Genomic DNA, 23088 nt, shown 5'->3' on the forward strand with positions numbered 1-23088 from the left:
CTGAAGACTGAGGGGCTGGCTCAGGGGTTAGACTGTAGTGCACTGTATAGGGGGATTTAGTGTAGTGATGTAATGCTGTGTATAGGGAGATGTATTTTAATAATTATAATAACATTAATAATTTTATTTACATAGTGCTCTTTCTGCAAAAGGACTCATGGCACTTAATGTAGCATTTAGTGAAGTAATGCAGCATATGTGGCATATAGTGTAATGATGTAGTGCAATGCATGGGGACACACAGGGGGGCATGTAGGGAAACAATCTGCTGGGAGGCCATGTGACAAAGAAGTGTAGGCCATTTGTGGCACACAGAGGGCAGCTGGGAAAGATGCTGCAGGGGGGCATGTGACAGAGACGCTTAGAGCATTGGGGCACACAGTGGGCAATATCGTCTAATAGTATCCTCTATTTTCTATATATTTGATAATCTGATTATTTCAGTATGACAGGTGGGGGGTTAAATTACTACCTTGGTCCAGGTGACAAAAATCCTACATTTGACCCTGATTAACAGGAGGAATACTCTTAGTGTAGTTGCTGTAGAAAATAACCATGCACCCTGGTTCATCCATAGTTCTACTCTACCAAGTTACTAACCCTCTAAAATGTTGAGATTTAACATTTATGTATGCAACACACATAGCAGTAATTATAAGAAAAATATTAATGCAGTGTGTGTGAGTCTCTTGAAGAAAGGCCATCTTTAATAGCATTATTAGTTTATTTTGGAGCATATGTAATCACACTGTACTTTACACCAGCAATTCTCAAACTGTGTGGCACGCTCTGGCCAATCAGCAGAGCAATTGGAGGAGACTGTGCTTTCCCACTGTCCCTGCTTTCCAGTATGCACTCTGGCCAATGGGCCTAATTCAGCAAGGAACGCAAAGTAGGAAAAACGCAGAAAATGCGAAAATACGTAAAATCTGAAACAAAAAATACAACTTCTGATACATAGCAAAAACTGCGTATGCACTATGAAAAGTAGGTGTGTAGGGGGCGTACTAAAGGGCTGGTCTCGCAAAAACTACGAGCAGGGGCATGTTGTGGGGCATGTTGTGGGCGTATGCTGATGATCGGTAGGCGGTGCATACGCAATTTTTGCAACTGAACGCACATTTATGGTGTGCAGTTTCTGAGTCTACCTTAAAATCTGCACAGGCTGACCTCAGTTGTAGAACGTTCGAAGTACTGTATACTGCAATCATTGCTTCATTACACCCAGCTGAAGCAGCTCACACTGTTGATCATAATTCAGTTTATTCAGCTGCATTGAAACTTAACAACATGTAACTATTTAACACATGTATTACTCTAAAACAGGGGTGGGGAACCTTTTTTCTACCAAGGGCCATTTGGATATTTATAAAAAATCCTTTGGGGGCCATACAAAAATTCTCAACTTAAAAAATTACCCTGCCCCCCAGTAGGTCTGCCCCTTTGAGGCATTGTGTGCGTGCACAAAAAATGGGTGTGGCCAATTAAAATGGGACGTGATACACATATGCCCCCAATAGTGTAGTGCCAGATCCACAAATGCCCTCACAGTGCCAGGTCCACAATTGCCCCCACAGTGCCAGATCCACAATTGCCCCCACAGTGCCAGGTATACAAATGCCCCCACAGTGCCAGATCCACAAATGCCCCCACTGTGCCAGGTATACAAATGCCCCCACAGTGCCAGGTATACAAATGCCCCCACAGTGCCAGATCCACAAATGCCCCCCCCCAGTGCCATTTATACAAATGCCCCCACAGTGTCAGGTATACAGATACCCCCCACAGTGCCAGGTACACAAATGCCCCCACAGTGCCAGATCCACAAATGCCCCCACAGTGCCCCCCTCCCCAACCCCCACCCCACTGTGCTGCTTACCACTGCTCCATCCGGCGCGTGTCTCGGGTGTCAGGGGGTCAGGACAGGGATGAGAGCGTGGCTATGTCGGGCGGCGGCATGTAGGACTTCAAACCAGCCGCTGGTTCGTGAGCCAATCAGAGCTCTGATTGGCTCACGAACCGGCGGCTGGTTTGAAGTCCTACACGCCGCCGCCGCCCGACATAGCCGCGCTCTCCTTCCTGTCCTGACAGCTGAGACATGCTGCCGCCGGACTGAGCGGCGACGTGTCTCACGGACACAAGCGGGTGGGCCGGACCAAACGGCTTTGCAGGCCTTATACGGCCCGCGGCCCAGAGGTTCCCCACCCCTGCACTAAAATATATGTTAGTAGTAACCTAATAATTCTTTTATGCTGCTTTCAGATCACAAATGCCGGATCCCACCCGGTAAGAGAAACGTGTCCTTACCAGGTGGGATCCAGCATTTGCGCTCCTTTGCTGGCTTTCCGACCCGGCAATATACCGGGTCGGTTGCCATAGCAGTGGGGGGGCGCAGCAGCAGCAGGGGCGGGTGTGGAGGCGGCGCCGGGAGATGAGCTCATCTCCTGCGCCGCCTCTCCCTATGCTGTGAATGGGAGCCGTGTTGCAACGGAACGGCTCCCATTCACACTGCACCTGACCCGGTATTCAACCCGGTAATAACCCTTCTTTTTTACCGGGTTGAATTACCGGGTCAGGCGACCCGCTAATTCACCAAAGGAGCTTTCACATCGCACACTGACCCGTTTCGACACGGCAATATGCCGTGTCGATACCGGGTTATTTGTGCGATGTGAAAGGGGTATAAGTTAATAACAATGCAGGTTTGTCAAGAACACACTTGTTTTCCTACAAACATGTACACTAACATTTACAAGCAAGTTTTTTGTTTATTTTCGTTTGGTTAAAGGCTTTTTGTTTAAAAGCTGACTTTTTTTTCTGATTTAAAGCAACAAACAATTATTATCTTCAAAAATCATACCCACATACATAAGTAAGGATTTTTGACAAAGAAACATATGTTTAATAACATCACAATAATTGTGATTTTGTGGACATTTTAATTACAGTATGCACATTAAACAATAACAATAACATAAGGAATGTTCCGCCTGCGTTTGTGGATTCACCAGCGGAAGTAGTTTGTCTTGTTCGACGCATCCTGTCAGTAGGCATGGTTATGTGTGGCTGTTGTGAAATTGTGACATCAGAAACCTTTACGCAAAAAATGCGACTAAGTGTAAGTTTTTTAGCAAAAAATGCAGTATTTTTAATCTCATCGCATCTCATCGTACATGCTCTGGCCAATTAAAAAAGCAAGGGGAGGAGAGTGTGCTTTCCCGCTGTCCCTGCATTCCAGTATGCACACTGGTCAATATCAGCATAGTAATGAGAGCAGAGTGTGCTTTCTGCTCCCCCCACCCCCCTTACTCCAGGATGCGCTCTGGCCAATCAACAGAGCAATGGGAGGAGAGTGTGCTTTCCTGCTTTCCCCCCTGCTCCAGTACATGCTCTGGCCAATCAAAAAAGCAAGGGGAGGAGAGTGTGCTTTCCCACCCTCCTGCCTGATCCAGGATACGCTCTGGCCAATAAACAGTAGTGGGAGGAAAGTGTGCTTTCCCGCTGTCCCTGCATTCCAGTATGCACTGTGGCCAATATCAGCATAGCAATTAGAGATGAGCGCCTGAAATTTTTCGGGTTTTGGTTTTGGGTTCGGTTCCGCGGCCGTGTTTTGGGTTCGACCGCGTTTTGGCAAAACCTCACCTAATTTTTTTTGTCGGATTCGGGTGTGTTTTGGATTCGGGTGTTTTTTCAAAAAACACTAAAAAACAGCTTAAATCATTGAATTTGCGGTCATTTTGATCCCATAGTATTATTAACCTCAATAACCATAATTTATACTCATTTTCAGTCTATTCTGAACACCTCACACCTCACAATATTATTTTTAGTCCTAAAATTTGCACCGAGGTCGCTGTGTGACTAAGATAAGCGACCCAAGTGGCCGACAACAACACCTGGCCCATCTAGGAGTGGCACTGCAGTGTCACGCAGGATGGCCCTTCAAAAAAATACTCCCCAAACAGCACATGACGCAAAGAAAAAAAGAGGCGCAATGAGGTAGCTGACTGTGTGAGTAAGACTAGCGACCCTAGTGGCCGACACAAACACCGGGCCCATCTAGGAGTGGCACTGCAGTGTCACGCAGGATGTCCCTTCCAAAAAACCCTCCCCAAACAGCACATGACGCAAAGAAAAAAAGAGGCGCAATGAGGTAGCTGACTGTGTGAGTAAGACTAGCGACCCTAGTGGCCGACACAAACACCGGGCCCATCTAGGAGTGGCACTGCAGTGTCACGCAGGATGGCCCTTCCAAAAAACCCTCCCCAAACAGCACATGACGCAAAGAAAAAGAAAAGAAAAAAGAGGTGCAAGATGGAATTGTCCTTGGGCCCTCCCACCCTTATGTTGTATAAACAAAACAGGACATGCACACTTTAACCAACCCATCATTTCAGTGACAGGGTCTGCCACACGACTGTGACTGATATGACGGGTTGGTTTGGACCCCCCCCAAAAAAGAAGCAATTAATCTCTCCTTGCACAAACTGGCTCTACAGAGGCAAGATGTCCACCTCATCATCACCCTCCGATATATCACCGTGTACATCCCCCTCCTCACAGATTATCAATTTGTCCCCACTGGAATCCACCACCTCAGCTCCCTGTGTACTTTGTGGAGGCAATTGCTGCTGGTCAATGTCTCCGCGGAGGAATTGATTATAATTCATTTTAATGAACATCATCTTCTCCACATTTTCTGGATGTAACCTCGTACGCCGATTGCTGACAAGGTGAGCGGCGGCACTAAACACTCTTTCGGAGTACACACTTGTGGGAGGGCAACTTAGGTAGAATAAAGCCAGTTTGTGCAAGGGCCTCCAAATTGCCTCTTTTTCCTGCCAGTATAAGTACGGACTGTGTGACGTGCCTACTTGGATGCGGTCACTCATATAATCCTCCACCATTCTATCAATGTTGAGAGAATCATATGCAGTGACAGTAGACGACATGTCCGTAATCGTTGTCAGGTCCTTCAGTCCGGACCAGATGTCAGCATCAGCAGTCGCTCCAGACTGCCCTGCATCACCGCCAGCGGGTGGGCTCGGAATTCTGAGCCTTTTCCTCGCACCCCCAGTTGCGGGAGAATGTGAAGGAGGAGATGTTGACAGGTCGCGTTCCGCTTGACTTGACAATTTTGTCACCAGCAGGTCTTTCAACCCCAGCAGACTTGTGTCTGCCGGAAAGAGAGATCCAAGGTAGGCTTTAAATCTAGGATCGAGCACGGTGGCCAAAATGTAGTGCTCTGATTTCAACAGATTGACCACCCGTGAATCCTTGTTAAGCGAATTAAGGGCTCCATCCACAAGTCCCACATGCCTAGCGGAATCGCTCCGTGTTAGCTCCTCCTTCAATGTCTCCAGCTTCTTCTGCAAAAGCCTGATGAGGGGAATGACCTGACTCAGGCTGGCAGTGTCTGAACTGACTTCACGTGTGGCAAGTTCAAAGGGCATCAGAACCTTGCACAACGTTGAAATCATTCTCCACTGCGCTTGAGACAGGTGCATTCCACCTACTATATCGTGCTCAATTGTATAGGCTTGAATGGCCTTTTGCTGCTCCTCCAACCTCTGAAGCATATAGAGGGTTGAATTCCACCTCGTTACCACTTCTTGCTTCAGATGATGGCAGGGCAGGTTCAGTAGTTTTTGGTGGTGCTCCAGTCTTCTGTACGTGGTGCCTGTACGCCGAAAGTGTCCCGCAATTCTTCTGGCCACCGACAGCATCTCTTGCACGCCCCTGTCGTTTTTTAAAAAATTCTGCACCACCAAATTCAAGGTATGTGCAAAACATGGGACGTGCTGGAATTTGCCCATATTTAATGCACACACAATATTGCTGGCGTTGTCCGATGCCACAAATCCACAGGAGAGTCCAATTGGGGTAAGCCATTCCGCGATGATCTTCCTCAGTTGCCGTAAGAGGTTTTCAGCTGTGTGCGTATTCTGGAAAGCGGTGATACAAAGCGTAGCCTGCCTAGGAAAGAGTTGGCGTTTGCGAGATGCTGCTACTGGTGCCGCCGCTGCTGTTCTTGCGGCGGGAGTCCATACATCTACCCAGTGGGCTGTCACAGTCATAAAGTCCTGACCCTGCCCTGCTCCACTTGTCCACATGTCCGTGGTTAAGTGGACATTGGGTACAACTGCATTTTTTAGGACACTGGTGAGTCTTTTTCTGACGTCCGTGTACATTCTCGGTATCGCCTGCCTAGAGAAGTGGAACCTAGATGGTATTTGGTAACGGGGGCACACTGCCTCAATAAATTGTCTAGTTCCCTGTGAACTAACGGCGGATACCGGACGCACGTCTAACACCAACATAGTTGTCAAGGCCTCAGTTATCCGCTTTGCAGCAGGATGACTGCTGTGATATTTCATCTTCCTCGCAAAGGACTGTTGAACAGTCAATTGCTTACTGGAAGTAGTACAAGTGGGCTTACGACTTCCCCTCTGGGATGACCATCGACTCCCAGCAGCAACAACAGCAGCGCCAGCAGCAGTAGGCGTTACACGCAAGGATTCATCGGAGGAATCCCAGGCAGGAGAGGACTCGTCAGAATTGCCAGTGACATTGCCTGCAGGACTATTGGCATTCCTGGGGAAGGAGGAAATTGACACTGAGGGAGTTGGTGGGGTGGTTTGCGTGAGCTTGGTTACAAGAGGAAGGGATTTACTGGTCAGTGGACTGCTTCCGCTGTCACCCAAAGTTTTTGAACTTGTCACTGACTTATTATGAATGCGCTGCAGGTGACGTATAAGGGAGGATGTTCCGAGGTGGTTAACGTCCTTACCCCTACTTATTACAGCTTGACAAAGGGAACACACGGCTTGACACCTGTTGTCCGCATTTCTGGTGAAATACTTCCACACCGAAGAGCTGATTTTTTTGGTATTTTCACCAGGCATGTCAACGGCCATATTCCTACCACAGACAACAGGTGTCTCCCCGGGTGCCTGACTTAAACAAACCACCTCACCATCAGAATCCTCCTGGTCAATTTCCTCCCCAGCGCCAGCAACACCCATATCCTCCTCATCCTGGTGTACTTCAACACTGACATCTTCAATCTGACTATCAGGAACTGGACTGCGGGCGCTCCTTCCATCACTTGCAGGGGGCGTGCAAATGGTGGAAGGCGCATGCTCTTCACGTCCAGTGTTGGGAAGGTCAGGCATCGCAACCGACACAATTGGAGTCGGACTCTCCTTGTGGATTTGGGATTTCGAAGAACGCACAGTTCTTTGCGGTGCTACTGCTTTTGCCAGCTTTAGTCTTTTCATTTTTCTAGCGAGAGGCTGAGTGCTTCCATCCTCATGTGAAGCTGAACCACTAGCCATGAACATAGGCCAGGGCCTCAGCCGTTCCTTGCCACTCCGTGTGGTAAATGGCATATTGGCAAGTTTACGCTTCTCCTCCGACAATTTTATTTTAGGTTTTGGAGTCCTTTTTTTACTGATATTTGGTGTTTTGGATTTGACATGCTCTGTACTATGACATTGGGCATCGGCCTTGGCAGACGACGTTGCTGGCATTTCATCGTCTCGGCCATGACTAGTGGCAGCAGCTTCAGCACGAGGTGGAAGTGGATCTTGATCTTTTCCTAATTTTGGAACCTCAACATTTTTGTTCTCCATATTTTAATAGGCACAACTAAAAGGCACCTCAGGTAAACAATGGAGATGGATGGATTGGATACTAGTATACAATTATGGACGGGCTGCCGAGTGCCGACACAGAGGTAGCCACAGCCGTGAACTACCGCACTGTACTGTGTCTGCTGCTAATATATAGACTGGTTGATAAAGAGATAGTATACTCGTAACTAGTATGTATGTATAAAGAAAGAAAAAAAAACCACGGTTAGGTGGTATATACAATTATGGACGGGCTGCCGAGTGCCGACACAGAGGTAGCCACAGCCGTGAACTACCGCACTGTACTGTGTCTGCTGCTAATATAGACTGGTTGATAAAGAGATAGTATACTCGTAACTAGTATGACTATAAAGAAAGAAAAAAAAAACACGGTTAGGTGGTATATACAATTATGGACGGGCTGCCGAGTGCCGACACAGAGGTAGCCACAGCCGTGAACTACCGCACTGTACTGTGTCTGCTGCTAATATATAGACTGGTTGATAAAGAGATAGTATACTCGTAACTAGTATGTATGTATAAAGAAAGAAAAAAAAACCACGGTTAGGTGGTATATACAATTATGGATGGGCTGCCGAGTGCCGACACAGAGGTAGCCACAGCCGTGAACTACCGCACTGTACTGTGTCTGCTGCTAATATAGACTGGTTGATAAAGAGATAGTATACTCGTAACTAGTATGTATGTATAAAGAAAGAAAAAAAAAACACGGTTAGGTGGTATATACAATTATGGACGGGCTGCCGAGTGCCGACACAGAGGTAGCCACAGCCGTGAACTACCGCACTGTACTGTGTCTGCTGCTAATATATAGACTGGTTGATAAAGAGATAGTATACTCGTAACTAGTATGTATGTATAAAGAAAGAAAAAAAAACCACGGTTAGGTGGTATATACAATTATGGACGGGCTGCCGAGTGCCGACACAGAGGTAGCCACAGCCGTGAACTACCGCACTGTACTGTGTCTGCTGCTAATATATAGACTGGTTGATAAAGAGATAGTATACTCGTAACTAGTATGTATGTATAAAGAAAGAAAAAAAACCCACGGTTAGGTGGTATATACAATTATGGACGGGCTGCCGAGTGCCGACACAGAGGTAGCCACAGCCGTGAACTACCGCACTGTACTGTGTCTGCTGCTAATATAGACTGGTTGATAAAGAGATAGTATACTCGTAACTAGTATGTATGTATAAAGAAAGAAAAAAAAACCACGGTTAGGTGGTATATACAATTATGGACGGGCTGCCGAGTGCCGACACAGAGGTAGCCACAGCCGTGAACTACCGCACTGTACTGTGTCTGCTGCTAATATAGACTGGTTGATAAAGAGATAGTATACTCGTAACTAGTATGTATGTATAAAGAAAGAAAAAAAAACCACGGTTAGGTGGTATATACAATTATGGACGGGCTGCCGAGTGCCGACACAGAGGTAGCCACAGCCGTGAACTACCGCACTGTACTGTGTCTGCTGCTAATATATAGACTGGTTGATAAAGAGATAGTATACTCGTAACTAGTATGTATGTATAAAGAAAGAAAAAAAAACCACGGTTAGGTGGTATATACAATTATGGACGGGCTGCCGAGTGCCGACACAGAGGTAGCCACAGCCGTGAACTACCGCACTGTACTGTGTCTGCTGCTAATATATAGACTGGTTGATAAAGAGATAGTATACTCGTAACTAGTATGTATGTATAAAGAAAGAAAAAAAAACCACGGTTAGGTGGTATATACAATTATGGACGGGCTGCCGAGTGCCGACACAGAGGTAGCCACAGCCGTGAACTACCGCACTGTACTGTGTCTGCTGCTAATATAGACTGGTTGATAAAGAGATAGTATACTCGTAACTAGTATGTATGTATAAAGAAAGAAAAAAAAACCACGGTTAGGTGGTATATACAATTATGGACGGGCTGCCGAGTGCCGACACAGAGGTAGCCACAGCCGTGAACTACCGCACTGTACTGTGTCTGCTGCTAATATAGACTGGTTGATAAAGAGATAGTATACTCGTAACTAGTATGACTATAAAGAAAGAAAAAAAAACCACGGTTAGGTGGTATATACAATTATGGACGGGCTGCCGAGTGCCGACACAGAGGTAGCCACAGCCGTGAACTACCGCACTGTACTGTGTCTGCTGCTAATATAGACTGGTTGATAAAGAGATAGTATACTACTAATATTATATATACTGGTGGTCAGGTCACTGGTCACTAGTCACACTGGCAGTGGCACTCCTGCAGCAAAAGTGTGCACTGTTTAATTTTAATATAATATTATGTACTCCTGGCTCCTGCTATAACCTATAACTGGCACTGCAGTGCTCCCCAGTCTCCCCCACAATTATAAGCTGTGTGAGCTGAGCACAGTCAGATATATATATACATTGATGCAGCACACTGGGCTGAGCAGTGCACACAGATATGGTATGTGACTGAGTCACTGTGTGTATCGTTTTTTTCAGGCAGAGAACGGATATATTAAATAAAACAAACAAGCTGCACTGTCTGGTGGTCACTGTGGTCGTCAGTCACTAAACTCTGCACTCTCTTCTACAGTATCACAGCCTCAGGTCAATCTCTCTCTCTCTCTCTCAACCCTAATCTAAATGGAGAGGACGCCAGCCACGTCCTCTCCCTATCAATCTCAATGCACGTGTGAAAATGGCGGCGACGCGCGGCTCCTTATATAGAATCCGAGTCTCGCGAGAATCCGACAGCGTCATGATGACGTTCGGGCGCGCTCGGGTTAACCGAGCAAGGCGGGAGGATCCGAGTCTGCTCGGACCCGTGAAAAAAACATGAAGTTCGTGCGGGTTCGGATTCAGAGAAACCGAACCCGCTCATCTCTAATAGCAATTAGAGATGAGCGCCTGAAATTTTTCGGGTTTTGTGTTTTGGTTTTGGGTTCGGTTCCGCGGCCGTGTTTTGGGTTCGAACGCGTTTTGGCAAAACCTCACCGAATTTTTTTTGTCGGATTCGGGTGTGTTTTGGATTCGGGTGTTTTTTTCAAAAAACACTAAAAAACAGCTTAAATCATAGAATTTGGGGGTCATTTTGATCCCAAAGTATTATTAACCTCAAAAACCATAATTTACACTCATTTTCAGTCTATTCTGAATACCTCACACCTCACAATATTATTTTTAGTCCTAAAATTTGCACCGAGGTCGCTGTGTGAGTAAGATAAGCGACCCTAGTGGCCGACACAAACACCGGGCCCATCTAGGAGTGGCACTGCAGTGTCACGCAGGATGTCCCTTCCAAAAAACCCTCCCCAAACAGCACATGATGCAAAGAAAAAAAGAGGCGCAATGAGGTAGCTGTGTGAGTAAGATTAGCGACCCTAGTGGCCGACACAAACACCGGGCCCATCTAGGAGTGGCACTGCAGTGTCACGCAGGATGGCCCTTCCAAAAAACCCTCCCCAAACAGCACATGACGCAAAGAAAAAAAGAGGCGCAATGAGGTAGCTGTGTGAGTAAGATTAGCGACCCTAGTGGCCGACACAAACACCGGGCCCATCTAGGAGTGGCACTGCAGTGTCACGCAGGATGTCCCTTCCAAAAAACCCTCCCCAAACAGCACATGACGCAAAGAAAAAAAGAGGCGCAATGAGGTAGCTGTGTGAGTAAGATTAGCGACCCTAGTGGCCGACACAAACACCGGGCCCATCTAGGAGTGGCACTGCAGTGTCACGCAGGATGGCCCTTCCAAAAAACCCTCCCCAAACAGCACATGACGCAAAGAAAAAAAGAGGCGCAATGAGGTAGCTGTGTGAGTAAGATTAGCGACCCTAGTGGCCGACACAAACACCGGGCCCATCTAGGAGTGGCACTGCAGTGTCACGCAGGATGTCCCTTCCAAAAAACCCTCCCCAAACAGCACATGACGCAAAGAAAAAAAGAGGCGCAATGAGGTAGCTGACTGTGTGAGTAAGATTAGCGACCCTAGTGGCCGACACAAACACCGGGCCCATCTAGGAGTGGCACTGCAGTGTCACGCAGGATGTCCCTTCCAAAAAACCCTCCCCAATCAGCACATGATGCAAAGAAAAAGAAAAGAAAAAAGAGGTGCAAGATGGAATTGTCCTTGGGCCCTCCCACCCACCCTTATGTTGTATAAACAAAACAGGACATGCACACTTTAACCAACCCATCATTTCAGTGACAGGGTCTGCCACACGACTGTGACTGATATGACGGGTTGGTTTGGACCCCCCCCAAAAAAGAAGCAATTAATCTCTCCTTGCACAAACTGGCTCTACAGAGGCAAGATGTCCACCTCATCTTCACCCTCCGATATATCACCGTGTACATCCCCCTCCTCACAGATTATCAATTCGTCCCCACTGGAATCCACCATCTCAGCTCCCTGTGTACTTTGTGGAGGCAATTGCTGCTGGTCAATGTCTCCGCGGAGGAATTGATTATAATTCATTTTAATGAACATCATCTTCTCCACATTTTCTGGATGTAACCTCGTACGCCGATTGCTGACAAGGTGAGCGGCGGCACTAAACACTCTTTCGGAGTACACACTTGTGGGAGGGCAACTTAGGTAGAATAAAGCCAGTTTGTGCAAGGGCCTCCAAATTGCCTCTTTTTCCTGCCAGTATAAGTACGGACTGTGTGACGTGCCTACTTGGATGCGGTCACTCATATAATCCTCCACCATTCTATCAATGTTGAGAGAATCATATGCAGTGACAGTAGACGACATGTCCGTAATCGTTGTCAGGTCCTTCAGTCCGGACCAGATGTCAGCATCAGCAGTCGCTCCAGACTGCCCTGCATCACCGCCAGCGGGTGGGCTCGGAATTCTGAGCCTTTTCCTCGCACCCCCAGTTGCGGGAGAATGTGAAGGAGGAGATGTTGACAGGTCGCGTTCCGCTTGACTTGACAATTTTGTCACCAGCAGGTCTTTCAACCCCAGCAGACCTGTGTCTGCCGGAAAGAGAGATTCAAGGTAGGCTTTAAATCTAGGATCGAGCACGGTGGCCAAAATGTAGTGCTCTGATTTCAACAGATTGACCACCCGTGAATCCTTGTTAAGCGAATTAAGGGCTGCATCCACAAGTCCCACATGCCTAGCGGAATCGCTCCCTTTTAGCTCCTTCTTCAATGCCTCCAGCTTCTTCTGCAAAAGCCTGATGAGGGGAATGACCTGACTCAGGCTGGCAGTGTCTGAACTGACTTCACGTGTGGCAAGTTCAAAGGGCATCAGAACCTTGCACAACGTTGAAATCATTCTCCACTGCGCTTGAGACAGGTGCATTCCACCTACTATATCGTGCTCAATTGTATAGGCTTGAATGGCCTTTTTCTGCTCCTCCAACCTCTGAAGCATACAGAGGGTTGAATTCCACCTCGTTACCACTTCTTGCTTCAGATGATGGCAGGGCAGGTTCAGTAGTTTTTGGTGGTGCTCCAGTCTTCTGTACATGGTGCCTGTACGCCGAAAGTGTCCCGCAATTCTTCTGGCCACCGACAGCATCTCTTGCACGCCCCTGTCGTTTTTTAAAAAATTCTGCACCACCAAATTCAAGGTATGTGCAAAACATGGGACGTGCTGGAATTTGCCCATATTTAATGCACACACAATATTGCTGGCGTTGTCCGATGCCACAAATCCACAGGAGAGTCCAATTGGGGTAAGCCATTCCGCGATGATCTTCCTCAGTTGCCGTAAGAGGTTTTCAGCTGTGTGCGTATTCTGGAAAGCGGTGATACAAAGCGTAGCCTGCCTAGGAAAGAGTTGGCGTTTGCGAGATGCTGCTACTGGTGCCGCCGCTGCTGTTCTTGCGGCGGGAGTCCATACATCTACCCAGTGGGCTGTCACAGTCATATAGTCCTGACCCTGCCCTGCTCCACTTGTCCACATGTCCGTGGTTAAGTGGACATTGGGTACAACTGCATTTTTTAGGACACCGGTGAGTCTTTTTCTGACGTCCGTGTACATTCTCGGTATCGCCTGCCTAGAGAAGTGGAACCTAGATGGTATTTGGTAACGGGGGCACACTGCCTCAATAAATTGTCTAGTTCCCTGTGAACTAACGGCGGATACCGGACGCACGTCTAACACCAACATAGTTGTCAAGGACTCAGTTATCCGCTTTGCAGTAGGATGACTGCTGTGATATTTCATCTTCCTCGCAAAGGACTGTTGAACAGTCAATTGCTTACTGGAAGTAGTACAAGTGGGCTTACGACTTCCCCTCTGGGATGACCATCGACTCCCAGCGGCAACAACAGCAGCGCCAGCAGCAGTAGGCGTTACACGCAAGGATGCATCGGAGGAATCCCAGGCAGGAGAGGACTCGTCAGAATTGCCAGTGACATGGCCTGCAGGACTATTGGCATTCCTGGGGAAGGAGGAAATTGACACTGAGGGAGTTGGTGGGGTGGTTTGCGTGAGCTTGGTTACAAGAGGAAGGGATTTACTGGTCAGTGGACTGCTTCCGCTGTCACCCAAAGTTTTTGAACTTGTCACTGACTTATTATGAATGCGCTGCAGGTGACGTATAAGGGAGGATGTTCCGAGGTGGTTAACGTCCTTACCCCTACTTATTACAGCTTGACAAAGGGAACACACGGCTTGACACCTGTTGTCCGCATTTCTGGTGAAATACCTCCACACCGAAGAGCTGATTTTTTTGGTATTTTCACCTGGCATGTCAACGGCCATATTCCTCCCACGGACAACAGGTGTCTCCCCGGGTGCCTGACTTAAACAAACCACCTCACCATCAGAATCCTCCTGGTCAATTTCCTCCCCAGCGCCAGCAACACCCATATCCTCCTCATCCTGGTGTACTTCAACACTGACATCTTCAATCTGACTATCAGGAACTGGACTGCGGGTGCTCCTTCCAGCACTTGCAGGGGGCGTGCAAATGGTGGAAGGCGCATGCTCTTCACGTCCAGTGTTGGGAAGGTCAGGCATCGCAACCGACACAATTGGACTCTCCTTGTGGATTTGGGATTTCAAAGAACGCACAGTTCTTTGCGGTGCTTTTGCCAGCTTGAGTCTTTTCAGTTTTCTAGCGAGAGGCTGAGTGCTTCCATCCTCATGTGAAGCTGAACCACTAGCCATGAACATAGGCCAGGGCCTCAGCCGTTCCTTGCCACTCCGTGTGGTAAATGGCATATTGGCAAGTTTACGCTTCTCCTCCGACAATTTTATTTTAGGTTTTGGAGTCCTTTTTTTACTGATATTTGGTGTTTTGGTTTTGACATGCTCTGTACTATGCCATTGGGCATCGGCCTTGGCAGACGACGTTGCTGGCATTTCAACGTCTCGGCCATGACTAGTGGCAGCAGCTTCAGCACGAGGTGGAAGTGGATCTTGATCTTTCCCTAATTTTGGAACCTCAACATTTTTGTTCTCCATATTTTAATAGGCACAACTAAAAGGCACCTCAGGTAAACAATGGAGATGGATGGATTGGATACTAGTATACAATTATGGACGGGCTGCCGAGTGCCGACACAGAGGTAGCCACAGCCGTGAACTACCGCACTGTACTGTGTCTGCTGCTAATATATAGACTGGTTGATAAAGAGATAGTATACTCGTAACTAGTATGTATGTATAAAGAAAGAAAAAAAAACCACGGTTAGGTGGTATATACAATTATGGACGGGCTGCCGAGTGCCGACACAGAGGTAGCCACAGCCGTGAACTACCGCACTGTACTGTGTCTGCTGCTAATATATAGACTGGTTGATAAAGAGATAGTATACTCGTAACTAGTATGTATGTATAAAGAAAGAAAAAAAAACCACGGTTAGGTGGTATATACAATTATGGACGGGCTGCCGAGTGCCGACACAGAGGTAGCCACAGCCGTGAACTACCGCACTGTACTGTGTCTGCTGCTAATATATAGACTGGTTGATAAAGAGATAGTATACTCGTAACTAGTATGTATGTATAAAGAAAGAAAAAAAAAACACGGTTAGGTGGTATATACAATTATGGACGGGCTGCCGAGTGCCGACACAGAGGTAGCCACAGCCGTGAACTACCGCACTGTACTGTGTCTGCTGCTAATATATAGACTGGTTGATAAAGAGATAGTATACTCGTAACTAGTATGTATGTATAAAGAAAGAAAAAAAAACCACGGTTAGGTGGTATATACAATTATGGACGGGCTGCCGAGTGCCGACACAGAGGTAGCCACAGCCGTGAACTACCGCACTGTACTGTGTCTGCTGCTAATATATAGACTGGTTGATAAAGAGATAGTATACTCGTAACTAGTATGTATGTATAAAGAAAGAAAAAAAAACCACGGTTAGGTGGTATATACAATTATGGACGGGCTGCCGAGTGCCGACACAGAGGTAGCCACAGCCGTGAACTACCGCACTGTACTGTGTCTGCTGCTAATATATAGACTGGTTGATAAAGAGATAGTATACTCGTAACTAGTATGTATGTATAAAGAAAGAAAAAAAAACCACGGTTAGGTGGTATATACAATTATGGACGGGCTGCCGAGTGCCGACACAGAGGTAGCCACAGCCGTGAACTACCGCACTGTACTGTGTCTGCTGCTAATATATAGACTGGTTGATAAAGAGATAGTATACTCGTAACTAGTATGTATGTATAAAGAAAGAAAAAAAAACCACGGTTAGGTGGTATATACAATTATGGACGGGCTGCCGAGTGCCGACACAGAGGTAGCCACAGCCGTGAACTACCGCACTGTACTGTGTCTGCTGCTAATATATAGACTGGTTGATAAAGAGATAGTATACTCGTAACTAGTATGTATGTATAAAGAAAGAAAAAAAAACCACGGTTAGGTGGTATATACAATTATGGACGGGCTGCCGAGTGCCGACACAGAGGTAGCCACAGCCGTGAACTACCGCACTGTACTGTGTCTGCTGCTAATATATAGACTGGTTGATAAAGAGATAGTATACTCGTAACTAGTATGTATGTATAAAGAAAGAAAAAAAAACCACGGTTAGGTGGTATATACAATTATGGACGGGCTGCCGAGTGCCGACACAGAGGTAGCCACAGCCGTGAACTACCGCACTGTACTGTGTCTGCTGCTAATATAGACTGGTTGATAAAGAGATAGTATACTACTAATATTATATATACTGGTGGTCAGGTCACTGGTCACTAGTCACACTGGCAGTGGCACTCCTGCAGCAAAAGTGTGCACTGTTTTAATATAATATTATGTACTCCTGGCTCCTGCTATAACCTATAACTGGCACTGCAGTAGTGCTCCCCAGTCTCCCCCACAATTATAAGCTGTGTGAGCTGAGCAGTCAGACAGATATATAATATATATTATATAGATGATGCAGCACACTGGCCTGAGCCTGAGCAGTGCACACAGATATGGTATGTGACTGACTGAGTCACTGTGTGTATCGCTTTTTTCAGGCAGAGAACGGATATATTAAATAAACTGCACTGTGTGTCTGGTGGTCACTCACTATATAATATATTATGTACTCCTGGCTCCTGCTATAACCTATAACTGGCACTGCAGTAGTGCTCCCCAGTCTCCCCCACAATTATAAGCTGTGTGAGCTGAGCAGTCAGACAGATATATATAATATTATATATAGATAATAGATGATGCAGCACACTGGCCTGAGCCTGAGCAGTGCACACAGATATGGTATGTGACTGAGTCACTGTGTGCTGTGTATCGCTTTTTTCAGGCAGAGAACGGATTATAAATAAAACTGGTGGTCACTATCAGCAAAACTCTGCACTGTACTGAGTACTCCTAATGCTCCCCAAAATTAGTAAATCAAGTGTCTCTCTAATCTATTCTAAACGGAGAGGACGCCAGCCACGTCCTCTCCCTATCAATCTCAATGCACGTGTGAAAATGGCGGCGACGCGCGGCTCCTTATATAGAATCCGAGTCTCGCGATAGAATCCGAGCCTCGCGAGAATCCGACAGCGTCATGATGACGTTCGGGCGCGCTCGGGTTAACCGAGCAAGGCGGGAAGATCCGAGTCGCTCGGACCCGTGAAAAAAAACATGAAGTTCTGGCGGGTTCGGATTCAGAGAAACCGAACCCGCTCATCTCTAATAGCAATGAGAGCAAAGTGTGCTTTCCTGCTCTCCCCCCTACTCCAGGATGCGCACTGCCCAATCAACAGAGCAAGGGGAGCAGAGTGTGCTTTCCCGCCTACCGCCTGCTCAACTGGATACTGTGTGGAGTCGTCAAAAGAAAGGGGTCTATTTACTAAGCTCTTAGATGGTGATAAAGTGCACGAAGATAAAGTACCAGCCAACCAGCTCCTAACTGACATTTTTTAAACCCAGCCTGTGACATGGTAGTTAGGAGCTGATTGGCTGGTACTTTATCTCCGTCCACTTTATCTCCGTTCAATGCTTAGTAAATAGACCGCAAAGTTCCTTCCTCCCCCTGGATTCCTGCAGCATCAGAGAGGAGCTGGGAGCAGGCAGTCAGTCACAGTACAGATGTCTCCGCGTTATGAGGAATCAGTCTATTGCACTTCGAGCTCATCGGGCTTAAGATGGGTACAAACCTGCAGAGGGCCGCCCGCCAACTTATCTAACGATTGGTAAATGCATACACAATTGGACGGGCATTTAAATGTGTCACCTGCAATCCCTGCAGCAATTGTACACAGCCAGATGTGCTGATATATCTGCAGATATATCGGGCATTGATTGTGCTGCACAGCCTACGCGATGTGTCTGTGAATGACGTCGTTCACAGACATATCGGGGGTACAAACCTGCCGACAGGTTAGCGCTATATCGGCTGTACGCTGGAACAGCCGATATATCTGCCACTGTGTACCCAGCTTTAGGGAAGTTGCGACTTCAGCTTCTGTCATTTTATAGACTATGGTAGATAATAAACAGAAGCTGATTGGATGCTTTAGGCAACTCATCCTATAACATCATCGCCCCCCACCCCCACCCCATCCCCCCTGCCCTGGCCACAATCACTGCCAGTGTACAGGTGCACCCAGGGACGGATTGGGAACAAAGGGGGTAATTCTGAGTTGATCGCAGCAGGAACTTTGTTAGCAATTGGGTAAAACCATGTGCACTGCAGGGGGGGCAGATGTAACATGTGCAGAGAGAGTTAGATTTGGGTGGGGTGTGTTCAATCTGAAATCTAAATTGCAGTGTAAAAATAAAGCAGCCAGTATTTACCCTGCACAGAAACAAAATAACCCACCCAAATCTAACTCTCTCTGCACGTGTTATATCTGCCTCCCCTGCAGTGAACATGGTTTTGCCCAATTGCTAACAAAGTTCCTGCTGCGATCAACTCAGAATTACCCCCAAAAAGCGGCCCTGGAAAAATTTGTACTAGTGGCCCCACATGGGCAGCACCAGAGGTGTAAGGTCTAGCCATGGGCCATGGCAGCAGCACCCTCCCCCCAAGACTTTCCAGATAGTGGGCATGTCCAGCATCAAGGGGGAAGTTAACTAGAAATAAAATTAAATATTATGAGCACATTATATGATACACCTTCAGAATTTAGGAAACTATATCATTCTTTAGAAAGATATATTTTCTTGCTTATTACACCAACCGTATCCCAATCACTATTCACTCAATCTTATATGTCAGACAAGCAGGCAGAGAGAGCATACACTAGATCATCTGCAATCACAGGCTAAGTGGCAAAGTCATTTTCATATATGCAAATTATTTTGCATCTTATTCATTATGTCTATAAATAGGACCACATGTCCTCAAACAAAACAGGCCCCACAGGTGCGTCGGCCCACCGGGACTCTTCCCTGTAAACCCTATGGCCAATCCGCCTCTGGGTGCACCGTGCGGTCAGCAATTCTGATTGGATTGCCTATCAGTCTGGGCTGAGTGCAGCCCCATCTTCCCCTACACCTCCTGCTGCTGGCTACTCTTCTGGAAAAACTGTGAAGTCCTGCAAGATGTGTAAGGAAAAGTGTTTTTATATAGTAAAAAAAAGTGTATATACCGTATATAATTTTATATACATAATTAATAAAACAATTTTGTCTAAAAAATATCCCTAAAATTAAGTATTTTCTAATTATCAAATTATGTAAACAACAGCTACAGGCGCGTAAGTTCATCTCAGGTACCTGGGATGTCGGTGCAGTAGCATAGCTACCCAGTTCTCTTCAGCCTCATTCCCCAGTCTTTCTGCAGTTCCAGCTTCTCCGTGTCTCACCAGGCAGCCGATTCCTCTTCTGTCTCACCAGCCAGCCGATCCCCCTTCTGTCTCATCAGCCAGCCAGCCAACCCCCCTTCTATCTCAGTAGTCAGCCAGACCCCTGTCTGCCTCATCAACCAGCCACACTCTGTCTCATCAGCCAACCAGCCCACCCCCTTTGTCTCATCAGCCAGCCAGCATCCCTCTGTCTCATCAGCCAGCCATCCCCCTTCTGTCACATCAGCCCGCCACCCTCTTTTTCAATATACAACTATCCCCCATTATGTCTCATCAGCCAGCCTCCCTACTGTCTCATCAGCCAGAAAGCCACCCGCTGTCTCATCAGCCAGTCAGCATATCTTCTGTCTCATCAGTATGTCAGCTAGCAACCCTCTGTATCAACAGCCAATTAGCCCCCCTTCTGTCTCATCAGCCATCCGACCCACCTTCTGTCTCATCAGCCAGCCAACCTCCCTTGTGTCCCACCAGACAGCCACCCTTCTGTCTCATCAGCCAACCAGCCACCCACCCTCTGTGTCATCAGTCAACCAGCCACCCACCCTCTGTCTCATCAGCCAGCCAACCTCCCTCTGTCTCATCAGCCAGCCAGCCCCCTTCTGTCACATCAGCCTGTCATCCTCTGTCCCAACCAGACTAGTCCTTCTTATGTCTCATCAGCCAGCCTCCCTACTGTCTCATCAGCCAGCAAGCCATCTGCTGTCTCATCAGCCAGCCAGCATATCTTCTGTTTCTGTCAGCTAGCACCCCTCTTATCAACAGCCAACTAGCTCCCCTTCTGTCTCATCAGCCAGCCAATCCACCTTCTGTCTCATCAGTCAGCCAACCCCTCTTATGTCTCAACAGTCAGCCAGCTCCCTGTCTGTCTCATCAGCCAGCCATCTTCTGTCTCATCAGCCAGGCAACCTCACTTGTGTCCCACCAACCAGCCACCCACCCGCTGTCTCACCAGCCAGCCAACATCCCTCTGTCTCATCAGCCAGCCAGCCCCCTTCTGTCACATCAGCCTCTCATCCTCTGTCTCAACCAGACAACTATCCCCCCTTATGTTTCATCAGCCAGCCTCCCTACTGTCTCATCAGCCAGCAAGCCACCCGCTGTCTCATCAGCCAGCCAGCATCTCTTTTGTCTCATCAGTATGTCAGCTAGCAACCCTCTGTATCAACAGCCAACTATCCCCCCTTCTGTCTCACCAGCCAGCCAACCCACCTTCTGTCTCATCAGTCAGCCAACCCCCCTTCTGTCTCAACAGTCAGCCAACCCCCCTTATGTCTCAACAGTCAGCCAACCCCCCTTATGTCTCAACAGTCAGCCAACCCCCCTTCTGTCTCAACAGTCAGCCAACCCCCCTTCTGTCTCAACAGTCAGCCAGCCCCCTGTCTGTCTCATCAGCCATCCACATTCTGTCTCATCAGTCAGCCAACCTCCTTTGTGTCCCACCAGACAGCCCCCCTTCTGTATCATCAGCCAGCCAACACCCCTTCTGTCTTATCAGCCAGCCCCCCTTGTCTCTCTTGCTCCAGCCCCCTACAACCTACTGTAATTACCTCCTGCAGCACTTCACGTGAGGCCACACACCCTAATTTCGATAGCACACCTTTGGCACCCCGCAAAAATTAGAGGTATGGATGTGTGGCAGTCTCCATACAGAACCACTGCTTAGTAAATGTACTCCAGTTGTAAAAAGTATTGCAATATATGTTTGTACAATGTATTAGCTTACACGGTTTAAAACTTTTTAGAAACTGTGTCAGGGAAAAACGAATTTGGCGTGACTGCACCTGATGCTACCATGCCAGGCAAGTGGTTTAAAGAATTTGCAAACAATGTATGCTGAGAAATGTAAATGGAATCTGAGAGATTAGCATAAAATATAGTTTTCTTCAAGTTGTCCTGAAATAGTAGTAATGTGCATAGTCTATTTCTCTTCATCCCTGTGTGCTGCCAGTACACAGAGTGCACTGATAATACTGTGGTTATGAGGTTTGGAACATACATCGGAAAAGGAATGTGTGGTTGAGTGAGATTTGCAGGAAAACCATCACTGGTTGAGTACGTGAAAGTGAAAATCAGCTGTCTGGAGAAACACACAGGCGTCATAATCTCATACACACATGACACCAATTACAGATTTTCACAAGGAAAATGGCAAATGAAGCTCAGTCCGAATTCCTTGGAAGAAATAGAAAGAAAAATTCTCCACAAGCAGAAAAAATAACTAATCCAGATGTCATTTACACGTTGTTTTCAGTGGCCACACCAGCAGGAGGAATGGGAGGAAAACTGTAATGACCTGCTACTGATTGGCATGTGATACCTACATGTATGCCAATAAGAGAACCAGTCTTGTTTCACTGAATAACAAACCTAAAGCACCTGCAATGATACGGCTTTGACAGGCGTATAAATGCAATATCGGCAGATGTCAGTTTGTAAACCTAAAATTGCAGTACACAATTTAACCACTAAAATACTTAACAAAAATAAGAACTCAGGCAATGACGTGGCATTACAAATTGGTCAGTCTTTTTACATAAGAAATAAGCAGTGATTAAATCATCACAAAAGGGGTGCATATATTTTAACATTAAAGATCAAATCATTTCTTAAAGTAGTAACTATTTATTATTCAAAATAACACCAACCGTAGAAATGATCACATAAAATATTAATAAAACTAGAGATGTACACCGGCAGGCTTGGACCTGCCCACAGGGGTACAGGGGAAACCACCGGCCCCCTCTGCGGACTGGCCACACCCCTAAACATGGGCCCCTTCCACTGCATTCCCCCAGTGGGCCCTACATTCCCCAGTCCGACACTGTACACCGGACAATTTTCGGGGTTTGTGTTTTGATTTTGCATCTGGATCTCCTTTCGTGGTTTGGATCTGGATTGGTTTTGCCAAAACCACCCTTTTAGGTTTTGGTTTTGATGACTTTTCACATTATGAGAAGAGGCAAGAGAAAGAGGACAGTGTCAAGAAGGTGATTAAAAATGAGAGAGGCACACGCAATCAGGAACAACACACAGGCTTTCACCTCCACTCCTATATTGGTGTGGAACAGTTAGGACTTCAACCAAGCAAATGTATAATTATCACATTACTGGACAAACTGAAAAACTAGGGGCCAAAGCCTCCAAATTTGTACCCCCCTTCTCCATTTTCAGGGATTACGATAATCTCAGATTTAATGAAGGGATGCAAATAA

Source organism: Pseudophryne corroboree, chromosome 3 (assembly GCF_028390025.1).
Source record: "Pseudophryne corroboree isolate aPseCor3 chromosome 3, aPseCor3.hap2, whole genome shotgun sequence".
NCBI classification, from domain to species: Eukaryota; Metazoa; Chordata; class Amphibia; order Anura; family Myobatrachidae; genus Pseudophryne; species Pseudophryne corroboree.